Raw genomic sequence first — 12018 nt, 5'->3', positions numbered from 1 at the left:
AAGTAGGCAGGGGTACCTCCCACATTTGTTTCCTCGGAGATTGGAGGTTATGGATCATTAACGTTTTGTCTCTGTTTATAGTTCAGGTTCCTTTCATCTGACGTAACGTACTCATGTCATTAAGGCTATGGTTGGTTCAGTTATGGTTAATTTATTGAAATAACAGCAACATGTACTTGTAAAAGTACCTTGACTGCAGCAAAATATTCCGAGGTGTTTCAAAGCAGCATTTGACAGCGAGCAGTGTGAGGAGATATTAGATAATGACCAAAATCCCAGTCAAAGTGGTCAATTTTAAGGAGCGTCTTCAAGAGTGAGGTGGAGAAATGAAGATAGAAATTTCCTGAACATGTGGCGAAGGCAACTGAAGGCTCGGTCACCAATGGCTGAGGGCTCGTGAGACCAGAATTACAGGAGTACAAATATTCCAGAGGTTTGAAGGGCTGGAGGAAATTAGAGGGAGGGTGGGGTATGACCACGGAGAAATTTGAAAGCAAGGATGAGAATTTTAAAATCAAGACGTTCCTTAATGGGGAGCCACTGTAGGTCAGCGAGCGCAGGGCTAGATGGGAGAACAGAACTTGATGCAAGTTAGAACATGAGCAGCAAAGTTTATGACCTCAAGTTTACAGAGAGTAGAATGTGGGAGGCCAACCAGGAGTGGGTTAGAACACCAGGGGCGAAATTCTCCGGAAACGGCGCGATGTCCGCCGACTGGCGCCCCAAACGGCGCCAATCAGACGGGCATCGCGCCGTCCCAAAGGTGCGGAATGCTCCACATCTTTGGGGGCCGAGCCCCAACATTGAGGGGCTAGGCCGACGCCGGAGGAATTTCCGCCCCGCCAGCTGGCGGAAACTGCCTTTGTTGCCCCGCCAGCTGGCGCGGAAATGACATCTCCGGGCGGCGCGTGCGCGGGAGCGTCAGTGGCCGCTGACAGTTTCCCACGCATGCGCAGTGGAGGGAGTCTCTTCCACCTCCGCCATGGTGGAGACCGTGGCAGAGGCGGAAGGGAAAGAGTGCCCCCACGGCACAGGACAGGCCCGCCCGCGGATCGGTGGGCCCGATCGCGGGCCAGGCCACCGTGGGGGCACCCCCCGGGGCTAGATCGCCCCGCGCCCCCCCCCAGGACCCCGGAGCCCGCCCGCGCCGCCTTGTCCCGCCGGTAAGGTAGGTGATTTAATTTACGCCGGCGGGACAGGCAATTTATCGGTGGGACTTCGGCCCATCCGGGCCGGAGAATCGAGCGGGGGTGCCCGCCAACCGGCGGGGCGCGATTCCCGCCCCCGCCGAATATCCGGTGCCAGAGACTTCGGCAACCGGTGGGGGTCGGAAAATGTCGCCCCAGGTTTGCAGGTTACAAAGGCATTGATGAGAATTTCAGCAGCAGATGAGCTGAGGCAGAAGCAGATTCGGGAGATGTTTTGGAGGTGTAGAAAGGCAGTCTTAGTGATGGCACTTCTGTGTTGTCAGAAGATCACCTCAGGGTCAGATATGGCACAAAGCTTGTGAGCAGTCCAATTTATCCTCGGGCAGTTTTCAGGGAGAGGGATGGATTTGGTGACTGGGAAACATGGTGTGATCCGAAGTCAATGGCTTTGTCTTCTCAATATTTAATTATAGGAAATTTCTGCTCGACCAGTTCTTCACATTTTAAAGTTAGTGGAGGGATTGAGAGATGAGGTAGAACTAGGTGTCATCAATATACATATAGGCCGGGATTCTCCGTTGTTTGTCCACCTCGCTACCGCTGCCAGCGATGACGGAGAATTTGGCGCTCAGCCAAATCTCCCATTCACTGCAGCGGGACCAGAGAATCCCACCCATAGAAACCAATGCTGTGTTTTAAAATGATTATGTAGATCAGAAATGATGGCAGATTTGTAGGGCAAGACACAAGTACACAAGTTGAGAGTACTGTTAATATTGGCAAACAACAAAGCCAAGAAGGAAAGTTGGCTGATCAATAATTTAGTGGGAATAGGGGGAACAGAAGGTGGACACCATAAACAAAAATAAGCTCAGGGAGGACATGAGGAGAGAAATTGGAACATATGGTGGATTCTTAAAGGCAGTTTGACCATTGGGGTAGGGAAATGGCAAAGACAGCAGAATGGATATTTCAACCTTAGTGACAATGAAATCCATAAGATCCTCATACTTGTTTCAGGTAATACTAGGATGAGAGTACTGATTTTAATGGGAATTAGGACATCAAAGATCAACGCCAGATCATCTCTCGCATGCTTCCTCATGCTTTGGATCAAAAAGCAATCTATTAGCATGTCCAGATAGCAAAGTGCTTTGCTCCTTTTGTCACGACATCCTGGGCTAGTGCGTGGTCAATTCGAGCACCACATGACCCGAAGTCGCAACACAGGTAAATTAACTTTTAATTTTAATAATGCCAGAAGTCTTTGTTCTTTGGTTGCCCAATAACTACAGTCACCAGGTTTGTAAATTGAAACATAATTAACTTTTATTCATAACTAACTATAATTAAGTAGGCAGCGAATACAACTGGTTAACTATTATCTAATTTTTAACCCGTCCTCCTAAACTTGCTCCACCCTCTATATACACACACAAGACAGACAAACACAAAGCGGAAAGAGGGGTGTAAACAATACTAAAAGTAAAAGGATAAAAGTGTCTGTTTCAGATGGACGTCTCCCAGGTAGATTCTTTTAGACTAGGCCTCCAGTTGGATGTCTTTGCATGCGATCTGTAATGGTTTTCACGGTAGATTCATCAGCATCTCAAGACGTCTCTGCAGTTGCCGAACCAGCAGGCAGGAAATATTTGAGAGAGAATAACATACAGCCTCTCCTCTCGGTGTCTAGAAGCTTTCTCTGCTGGGTCCTCTGAAAACACCCCACCTGGCAGGACCCAATCACTTTGTTGCCAGGCAGAATACGGTCCTTGGCCAATCCGAAGTGATTCCGTCGAATTTCTTGGGTGCCATAAACTGAGTTCTTTCAAAATCTAAATCTTCCTAGCACAGTGTACTATTTTGCAACTTTTGAGTTCCTCGCTTCCCCTGCTTGACTTAAAGTTATATGTCCATTAATTATCCATGGACCAAAAACGATAATGACAAAGTATAATAAACAGGAACGAACAAAGAACAATACAGCACAGGAACAGGCCCTTCAGCCCTCCAAGCCTGTACCGGCCATGATACCAGGAAATAAGGGAACCAACAGGAAGGGTCTTTACACTACTCCCAATTAGTTCCAAAATGTTTGATGTCAACTGTGTTTGCATTCAAACAGATGTCCCTAACCTATCTGCACAGGTCAGCAGCTGTTGCCTCAAAATAATCTGGTGACCTGTAACATATCCCAACAACTAGATACTAATAAATCAATAAAAGTTGGTCCAATCTAACATTACCTAACACTGAGGCAACCAAACCAAGAACCGTGAATTTCAAATCTCCAGCTTAATACTAATGAATAACAAAAACTGCAAATAGACTGTTGCCGTAATCATATTTTTGGTCTTAATTTTAAAAGGATGTAATTGCTTTAGAAGCAGTTCAGAGACGGTTCACTTGACACATTCCTGGAATGAAATGCTGGGCTTATATCCATTGGACTTTAGAAGAATGAGAGGTGATCTTATTGAAACAAAGAAGATCTTGATAGGATGCATACCCGGAAGATGTTTCCTCCTGTGGGGATGATTAGAACTAGGGGTCACAGTTTAAAAATCAGATTACTCACTTTTAAGACCGAGATGAGGAGAATTTGTTTTCTCTGGGAGAGCTTTCTTCGCCAGAAAGTATTCTCCTTTTCTTTCAACTCTAGTTTTCTGTAAATTGTGGCACGAAAATGATAACTGATTCTCTCCATATTCAGGCAAGTTTCATTCCAAATCACTATAGAATGATATTGAGCATGAACTTTGGGTATTTTGGCCCTGTCTCACCAGCAACTACGCCCCCTCCCCGCCGCTGCCTCCCCAACCTTGATAGCACAGAAGTGTGGATACCAATGGTAGTATTTCTGCTGCTTTACCAGCTGAGATCAGCTGAAATCAACACAGAGCACACAATGAACCTCAGGACTCGAGACACTGCTCAGCTCTACATTGGACAGTGCTTCATAAAGCTTCAGAGCATAGCCTCGCTCTAAACAAATGGACCGTGTCAGCCATAGTGCCAATATACTGAGGGAGTTGTCATTTCATTAATTTAGAATCATATATGTCGTATCAAATGTATTGGTCTATTGGAGAGTTAGTTATAGTTCTTATTAATGTAGCTTCTCTTTATTAATATGAATTTCATTCTGATTATTAAAAAGACAAAGTGTGAATAGAAAGGAGGATAAACTGCAAATCTTGCTATTGAAATGAAGTCACCAGCAGAGACGCTGTTATTGAAAAGATTGCTTTGTGAAAGGTTTGAATTTCATGAGTTTGTGTAAGTTTTAGGATAGAAATGAAATCCCTGCAACAGTGTTATATCCAGAGCTGTCTTCTCAATCTCCGATGTATCACTCCCTAACACCTATAGTGGATTATTCCTGGAGAAGATGCATTTAAAGACATTATCATCTGGTATTTAGTGGGGGGAGGGGAAGATAGTTTCCACCAGATGATGAAAGAATTGAGAAGCACAAAGGTAGGCAGTTGATATTTTATTGTAAAACACAGTGTCACTGCTGGCTTATATATTTGGGATATTGAAAATGATCCTATTTTGTCAATTGTGATATGTGCTACATAAGAGGTGTTCCATATATGAGACAATATTTTATTACCATATTGTAAACCTACATGAACACAACTTGTACAGACTTAAGGCAGACCTACATTGAAATAACAGTGTTCTATTAGGCAGTTCTGAACCTCCTTTCCCGAAGTACAGTGACTACTGGCTAAGAGCTGAATTTGGAGTCAAACCGGACACGGTAATTAAACAAACTTAAGATACGCGGTAAGAGAAATTAAAGAAAATCCTTTCAGTTCAGTCCAAGTGAAATAGATTAAATGAGTTTTGCTTCTTCGTAGATGTCCCACTGCATCATGTAGAGTTACTGAAGTGATTGGCATACATCACCCATACTCTATAATAAAGAAAAATACACAATTACTATTTATAGATCAGTGAATGCAGAGCATTGGAAAGATTTACTTTTGTGAGCTTGTTTTTGGTTTGTTAGAAACAAATATGTTTTCCTTAGCCTAATATTTCAGTGGTTGGGTACAGTAGCACAGTAATCCAAAGTGCTCCCTAGTGATGTGAAGACATGTATTCAAAACCCACCATGGTTGTTTGGTGCATTTAAATTAATTAAATTAAATAAATCTGGATGAAAAGTTATTCTCCATAACAGTGATCATAAAACCTCCAAAATATGATAAATCTCCGTCTAGTTCACTGATCTTTTATAGGAAAGGAAATTTGCCATTCCTTTTTTATATATATATATTTTAATTTAGAGTACCCAATTAATTTTTTCCAATTAAGCGGCAATTTAGCGTGGCCAATCCACCTAACCTCCACATCTTTGGGCTGTGGGGACGAAACGCACGCAAACACTGGGAGAATGTGCAAACTCCACACAGAGAGTGAACCAGAGCCGTGATCAAGCCTGGGACCTCAGCGGCATGAGGCAGCAGTGCTAACCACTGTGCCACCGTCCTGCCCAAATTTGCCATCCTTGGCTTATATACGATCCCAGACCCACCGTGATGTGATTGTTTCTTAACTGCCCTCCGAAATAGCTGAGCAAACAACTACATTTTGTCACAGCCACCTTTGCAAGGGCAATTATGCCTGTGACACAGATCTCAGTGTTCCAAGGGCTGTTCCCAAGGACGCACACAGATGAACATTAGCTGTTAACTCAGTAAAAGGCCCTCTTTGTTCTGTCCAAAACGGGTTGGTCTTCCAGTGCAAATAGTTGTCCCTGATCGAGTGTTGCAGACTGGCCCATTGCAAAGCTCAGGACTACGTGCTGAGGGATGCACAAAAGTTTGGAGCAGCTGCTGCAAAGGTGCAATGGAGGTAGGTCGCTGTCTAAGGCCTTTCAGCCATAGTGAACTGAGGGGAGTGAAATTGTACAGAACTCCTCGGGTTGTATGACTTGCATTGAATATATACAGTAAATATTACATGTATCACAATTGTATGGAAGCACCTCCGAGTGCAACCGGGGGCGAAATTCTCCCGAAACGGCGCAATGTCCGCCGACTGGCGCCCAAAACGGTGCCAATCAGATGGGCATCGCGCCGCCCCAAAGGTGCGGAATGCTCCGCATCTTTGGGGGCCGAGCCCCAACATTGAGGGGCTAGGCCGGCGCCGGAGGAAGTTCCACTCCGCCAGCTGGCGGAAATGGCCTTTGTTGCCCCGCCAGCTGGCGCGGAAATGACATCCCCGGGCAGCGCATGCGTGGGAGCATCAGCGGCCACTGACAGTTTCCCACGCATGCGCAGTGGAGGGAGTCTCTTCCGCCTCCGCCATGGTGGAGACCGTGGCGGAGGCGGAAGGGAAAGTGTGCCCCCACGGCACAGGCCCACCCGCAGATCGGTGGGCCCCGATCGCGGGCCAGGCCACCGTGAGGGCACCCCCCGGGGCCAGATCGCCCCGCGCCCCCCGCCAGGACCCCGGAGCCCGCCCACGCCGCCTTGTCCCGCCGTTCAAAAGGTGGTTTAATCCACGCCAGCGGGACAGGCAATTTATCGGCGGGACTTCGGCCCATCCGGGTCGGAGAATCGAGCGGGTGGGCCCGCCAACCGGTGCGGCCCGATTCCCGCCCCCGCCGAATATCCGGTGCCAGAGACTTCGGCAACCGGTGGGGGCGGGATTCACGGCAGCCCCCGGCGATTCTCCAACCCGGCGGGGGGGTCGGAGAATGACGCCCCTGATCTATGTTGACAACTTAAATACCTTTGCACCATTTGTAATGACCATTTTGAAATGCCCGTAACATTTCTTTGACTGTATTGAAGCACCTCCAAGTGAAACATGATGTATGTAGAGAATCTGAATATTCCACTTAATGAGATGGCCTTTTTGAAACGTTTGTACATGTTCTTTCAGATATTTTACAAATAAAGTATATTTTTGCAAGAAATTATTACGCGCAATGAATGCCGGCGTAGCGAATGATACCTACGTCCCATGAATTAATAAAAATCAAAGGTTGTCAATGTATTACCAAAAAGAAAATGCTGGAAAATCCCAGCAGGTCTGGCAGCATCTGTAAGGAGAGAAAAGAGCTAACGTTTCGAGTCCAATGTATCAGATAGTAAATGCCGTATTCCTTTGTACACCTATTTTTTTTTTTTTTTTTTTTTTTTTTTTTTATAAATGTTTTATTGAAATTTTTTTCCCAAACAACAATTTTTCCCCTCTTACAAAGCAAACGCAACAATAACAATACAGAAATTTTAAACAATACACAAGTAACAAAACCCCTTTATCTTTGACCTAAACTAAACCCCCCCTCCCCCCCCCCCCCCCCCCCCCTCCCCCTGGGTTGCTGCTGCTGGTCATCTGTCTTCCCTCTAACGTTCCCCTAGGTAGTCGAGAAATGGCTGCCACCGCCTGGTGAACCCTTGAGCCGATCCTCTCAGGGCAAACTTTATCTGCTCCAGTTTAATGAACCCCGCCATATCGTTTACCCAGGCCTCCAGTCCGGGGGGTTTCGCCTCCTTCCACATGAGTAGGATCCTGCGCCGGGCTACTAGGGACGCAAAGGCCACAACGTCGGCCTCTTTCGCCTCCTGCACTCCCGGCTCTTCCGCAACTCCAAATAGAGCTAACCCCCAGCCTGGTTTGACCCGGGCCTTCACCACCCGCGAAATCACTCCCGTCACTCCCTTCCAATACCCTTCCAGTGCCGGGCATGCCCAAAACATATGTGCGTGGTTTGCCGGGCTCCCGCCACACCTCCCACATTTGTCCTCCACTCCAAAGAACCTGCTCAATCTTGCGTACACCTATTTTTTAAAGGCATACAAATACATTCAATTTGAACTGACCATTCACCCACAAAATCAACTCCGTCGCAATCCCAACAGACTTTATTTGTAAGGTTTTTCTCACTGCAGTTCTACATAGGATATTATAAAGAATAAACAAAAAGAACTTAAATTTATAAAACACCTTTTGAGGATGTTCCAAAGCACCTTACAACCAATGCATCACTTGTGAAGTGTGGCCAATGTTGTAATGTAGGGTAACACGTCAGCCAATTTGAGCACACTGAGGTTACATTTGTTTTAATAACTTTTGTTTGGGGAACAAATGTTAGCCAGGACACCTGCTTAGGGGCGGCACAGTAGCACAGTGATTAGCACTGTTGCTTCACAGCACCAGGGACCTGGGTTCGATTCCCGGCTTGGTCACTGTTTGTGCGGAGTCTGCACTTTCTCCCCATGTCTGCGTGGGTTTCCTCCGGGTGCTCCGGTTTCCTCCCACAAGTCCCGAAAGACATGCTTGTAAGGTGAATTGGACATTCAGAATTCTCCCTCTGTACCTGAACAGGTGCCGGAGTGTGGGGACTAGGGGCTTTTCACAGTAACCTCATTGCGGTGTTAATGTAAGCCTACTTGTGACACTAATAAAGATTATTATTACTATTTTCTCTGAAAAGCACCATAAGTTAGTTTGCATCAGCTTGAGAAATAGTTTACCATCTCCCCTGAAATTAAGCATCTTTGACAATGCAGCATCGCCCTGTGTACTGTGCTGAAGTCTTTAGGATGGGGTTTTGAACACCTGGCCATCTCAAAGAGAAAGTGTGTTACTATTGAGCGAAGGATGCACGGGGGTGGGTGGTAGTGGATTGATCCTGTGCAGGTTTGTAGCTTCTCTTTATTTCCAGCTGAACCTATCACCAGCAGACTAGCTTCAAGTTGATGCAGAACTGGATGCACACTTGCACAGCATTCCAGACCAGATATGCTCATGTACAGTAAATGAAAAGATCATTATGAGTACTGACTGCAACCAGTTCACCGCTGGAACATAATTGGAAAAGTTTCCATCTTCATTGTAAACCTGACTGGATTACTTGGTCTTTGGTGTACCCTTCCTTACACTGGCCGATCTATAAATACTCACAGAGACAGCTGAAATTATACAAAGAAATATGAGATCCTCACATGGTCATAACACAATGCAGCAAAGACACTACGGGATATTGGAATGAAGTCTAAAGCTATCACTGGGTGTTTCCCAGTACTATCACAATCCTTTAATTGAATATTCCAATGTACGAAGTGCTGGAAACTGAAATATAATTTGCATTAATTTACTTAATTTCTGGTATTTGAATAGCTTTAGAATTAAGTTATTCAGAATACTGGAACATTATGGATATGGAAATAAAAAGCTGGTGAATCGGAGTGTTTTAATTGTGGCCAGTCACAAAGGACATTTCTATCTATGGTTTACTAGCTAACTGCAGAGTTTTTCAGTCACCATAAGACCATCAGATATAGGAGCAGAATTAGGCCATTCGGCCCATCGCATCTGCTCTGCCATTCGATCATCGCTGATATGTTCCTCATCCCCATTCTCCTGCCTTCTCCCCATTCTCCTGCCTTCTCCCCATTACCCCTGATCCCATGATTAATCAAAAAATCCCCTTATTAATCAAGAGTGCCAGATTTGAGCTTGAGATGCTATAACTTACAGGGCTACAGACCAAGAGCTGGAAGGTGGAATTAGACCGAATTGATCTTAAAACATAAGAACGAGGAGTAGGAGTAGGAAATGTAGCCTCTCGAGCCTGTTCCACCATTCAATATGGCCGTGGCTGACCTCATCATGGCCTCAACTCCACCATCCTCCCTAACCCTTCAACCCATTACTAATTAAAAATCTGTCTAACTCCTCCTTAAATTTACTCACTGTCCCAGCATCCACCACACTCGGGTAATGAATTCCACAGATTCATGACCCTTTAGGAGAAGTTGTTTCTGAATGCATTCAAAAAGCAGTCCTCAGAAATCTTCTGCACTTGCGCACTATGGATACTGATACAATGCAGACTCCAGCTCCAGGAATATTACAGCTTTCTCACATTACTGCCCAAATGCCACCCAATGAGTTATGAAGATAGATTGGAGAAATAGGGACTGTTTACCCTGGAGAAGAGAAGGCTGAGAGGAGATTTGATAGGAGCAGGATGAGGCCATTTAGCCCATTGAGCTCCACCGTTTATATGATCAAGGCTGGTCTCAGTGCCTTTTTCCCACATTATCACCATATCTCTTTACGTCATTGGTATTTAGTGGCGGCAAGGTAGCACAGTGGTTAGCACTGTTGCTTCACAACACCAGGATCCCAGGTTCGATTCCCGCTTGGGTCACTGTACAGCGTCTGCACGTTCTCCCTGTGTCTGCGTGGGTTTCCTCCGGGTACTCCGGTTTTCTCCCACAAGTCCCAAAAGATGTGCTCGTTAGGTGATTGGACATTCTGAATTCTCCCTCGGTGTACCCTAGTAACTTCATTGCAGTGTTAATGTAAGCCTACTTGTGACAATAATAAAGATTATTATTTAGAAATCTATCAATCTCTGCCTTAAACATACTCGGTGACTGAGCTCCCATTGACCTCTGGGGTAGAGAATTCCTAAGATTCGCAACCTTCTGTGTAAAGAAACTTCTCATCTCGGTCCGAGGTGCCTTCCCCCTTATTTTGATATCATGTCCCCTGGTTCTAGACTCCTCAACCAGGGGAACATCTTACCTGCATCTATCCTGTGTATTCCTTTAAATATTTGGTAGGTTTCAATGAGATCATCTCTCATTCTTCAAAACTCTTGAGAATACAGGCCCAATCTCTCTTCTTAGGGAAGTCCTGCCATCCCTGGAACAAGTCTGATGAACCGTTATTGTACTCTCTCTATGACAGTAATATCCTTCCTCTGGTAAGGGGGCCTAAACTGCACACAATACTCTAGGTGCAGCTTAACTAAAGTTCTATACAACTGAAGCAAAACTTTGTTACTCCTGTACTCAAACCCTCTTGCAATAAATGCTAACATTCAATTAGCCTTCCTAATGGCTTGCTGCACCTGCATGTTAACCTTCAGTGACTTGTTGATGAGGACACCCAGGTCCTTTTGAACATCTACAACTTCTAATCTCTTACCATTTAAGAAATACTCTGCACATCTGCTCTCCCTCAAAGTGGATTATCTCACATTTTCCCACATTATATTCCATCTGCCATGTACCTGCTCACTCACTAAGACTGTCCAAATCCTCCTGTTGTCGCTTTACATCATCCTCACAACACACATTCCCACCTAGCTTTGTATCACCTGTGAACTTTGAAATGTTACATTTGGTCCCCACATCCAAATCATTGATCTATATTGTGAACAGTTGGGGCCTGCGTGTTGTTCCGTGTGGTACCCCACTAGTCACAGCTTGTCAAAGCGAGAGTGGCCCGTTTATTTCTACTCTCTGTTTTCTGTCTCTTAACCAATCCTCTGATGTAATGCTTAAGTTTTTCTGAACAACCTCCTGTGGGGGACTTTATCAAAAGCCTTCTGAAAATCCAAGTATACGACGTCCACTGACTCCCCTTTGTCAATTCTGTTTCTAGTCCCCCACCTAATGGCGCACAAGGCAGATTTCCACAGTTCCTATAGCGAGGCTTTTTCGGGAATAGGGCACTACTAGCCTGTTGCCAGAGGCTTCTGGCTTGAGGGGTACCATTCTGCATCAAGCGTGGCTGACCAGGAGTCTCTCCCCCTCTTACTGCCGCAGGTTGATACGCAGCTGCATCTTGTATGCATCCAATAAACCCCTTAATGGAGAATGGAATTTGATACACCACTGGTCTTATTCATAGAATTTACAGTGCAGAAGGAGGCCATTCAGCCCATCGAGTCTGCACCGGCTCTTGGAAAGAGCACCCTACCCAAGATCAACACCTCCACTCTATCCCCATAACCCAGTAACCCCACCCAACACTAAGGGCAATTTATCAGGGCCAATCCACCTAACCTACACATCTTTGGACTGTGGGAGGAAACCGGAGCACC

The 12018-nt window shown here is 45.6% G+C and overlaps 1 protein-coding gene across 2 annotated transcripts in view; it reads right to left on the bottom strand.

The window, feature by feature from the left end:
• LOC140393908 (probable C->U-editing enzyme APOBEC-2) overlaps positions 1-12018 on the bottom strand; it is a 109836-nt gene that overhangs the window by 77263 nt on the left and 20555 nt on the right. Inside the window, exon 3 of one of the 2 annotated variants that reach the window (XM_072480527.1) lies at positions 4632-5073. The exons of the other annotated variant lie outside the window; for it this stretch is intronic. The gene's annotated coding sequence lies outside the window, so the exon portion shown is untranslated. Of the gene's footprint in view, positions 1-4631; positions 5074-12018 lie in introns of those variants that run through there. 2 annotated transcript variants of the gene reach the window in all.

The sequence above is a fragment of the Scyliorhinus torazame genome, chromosome 17 (genome assembly GCF_047496885.1).
Source record: "Scyliorhinus torazame isolate Kashiwa2021f chromosome 17, sScyTor2.1, whole genome shotgun sequence".
NCBI lineage: Eukaryota > Metazoa > Chordata > Chondrichthyes > Carcharhiniformes > Scyliorhinidae > Scyliorhinus > Scyliorhinus torazame.
The sequence above is the reverse complement of the archived record's forward strand: the minus strand, read 5'-3'. Positions and strand labels throughout refer to the sequence as shown.